The sequence below is a fragment of the Fukomys damarensis genome, unplaced genomic scaffold, assembly GCF_012274545.1.
Source record: "Fukomys damarensis isolate Sample0158 unplaced genomic scaffold, DMR_v1.0_HiC HiC_scaffold_38, whole genome shotgun sequence".
Classification (NCBI taxonomy): domain Eukaryota; kingdom Metazoa; phylum Chordata; class Mammalia; order Rodentia; family Bathyergidae; genus Fukomys; species Fukomys damarensis.
The window spans coordinates 67,417,821-67,419,336 of record NW_022900950.1 but is presented as its reverse complement, the minus strand read 5'-3'; the positions used below and the strand labels follow the sequence as shown (position 1 = coordinate 67,419,336).

The 1,516-nt window shown below is 50.2% G+C and overlaps 1 protein-coding gene and 1 long non-coding RNA gene across 2 annotated transcripts in view; one reads left to right on the top strand and one right to left on the bottom strand.

The window, feature by feature from the left end:
• Maml3 (mastermind like transcriptional coactivator 3) overlaps window positions 1-1,516 on the bottom strand; it is a 398,475-nt gene that overhangs the window by 110,966 nt on the left and 285,993 nt on the right. The window lies entirely within an intron of this gene.
• LOC104853069 overlaps window positions 1-1,516 on the top strand; it is a 19,528-nt gene that overhangs the window by 554 nt on the left and 17,458 nt on the right. The window lies entirely within an intron of this gene.

The following is a 1,516-nucleotide window of genomic DNA, read 5'->3' as shown; positions in this document are numbered from 1 at the left end:
TGCAGCCAAGGGGAAAGAGAGAAGGCAGGAGAGACGTGGGAGAGGGCTCTTCTGGGGTGAGACAAGCTCCAGCCAAGTGGAAGGACAGGATGGGAGTCGGGGGCCTCAAGTTTAAGACGAGAGAATGTGCAGCTCGCAGCTGTTGCTTTTCCTCCCTACTCAACGACTTGGCCGCCTGAAGTTTTCCATCATCTGCTCCAGGGCTGCAGCTTGGGGACAGCAGACTCTCCCATTTGCTGCAGTCTCCAGGGGCCTATGGAGAGGCAGTAGGTGGGGGCCAGGGTGCGGCCATGACGGCAGGGGTGGGGTTCTTTCTTTGGGAGAAGCATGCTTGTATCTCTTCTGACCTGGGGCCCAGCATTTGCATCAAGCCTCCTTGATAGATTGTGGGTAGGGGTTTGGCTTCCTGAAGAGTACCAAGAAGTCTACACTAAGCTTTAAAACTATTCTTATAAACACCAAATCCTTTTAAGAGGAAAAATAATCAGCAGAAGAAGCCTGGGAGGAAAAAAAAAAAAAAAAAGATGCGCCACCCTGCTTTCAGCTTATATTAAAACTTTATCCTAACAAAAATCCCAAATCACTTATGTAACTCCGTGACAGAAACAAGGGAAACAGAAACGGGAAATACAGAGTGGCGCCATTTTGAAATGAGACTTCAATTCGCTGTGGGAGTTAACAGGAGACTCATCTTCATTCTCACACAGAAGCTTCTGCCTGGAACTTTGCACACTTCTATTAGAATCTGGATTAGACACAACTGGTGTGATCATGGGCTTCTGCTGCGGTCCAACTCCCACCTTTCTTCCTCTTGGTCGAACACCCACAGTGTCTGTGTATCCCGAGGCCAGAGGCAGACCCGGTGGCTCTGTGGAGGGCAGGTTTTCCTGTAGCTCTCGCTGGTTCCCATCATGCCACACATTCAGCGTCTGCTCTTGGGAGCCGGGCCGCCAACCGTCTCTGCGGTCCCAGGATCCCCGTGGCCAGCCCTTAAAACAGTGCTTTGCAAACTTGCAGATGAAAGCAAATTTCTGATCCAGCAGGGGCTGAGCCCTTCTAGCAAGCTCCACAGGAATGCTATGGGGCCTCACTCCTGCCAGGAGTGTTTAGGGGGGCTCCTGCGAAGGAGGGGCAGGGCAGAAGGGGCAGAGACCCGTGACCATGAGCACTACATTTAATTGCTCTCAGAGTTTCACTAATTTTGAGTCAAAGTAATTTCAAGGACTCCGTATTAACTACAGAGATGTCATAAAATGGATAAAAGGGTGACCACCCCTCTGGGAGAAGAGGAAGGGGAGCTCAAGTACAGTTAAGAGTTAGGGCATGAAGCATGAACTAGACCCTAATTTTTTATGTACCCCAAGAAGTTGATATTGTACAGTTCACGCAGGGAAGGGAATCTTAAAGGAGTCCTCCCTGGTAAAGGGAACTGAACCCAGGGCCTTTGCACTGAGCTACATCCCAACTCACTCTCTCTCTCTCTCTCTCTCTCTCTCTCTCTCTCTCTCTCTCTCTC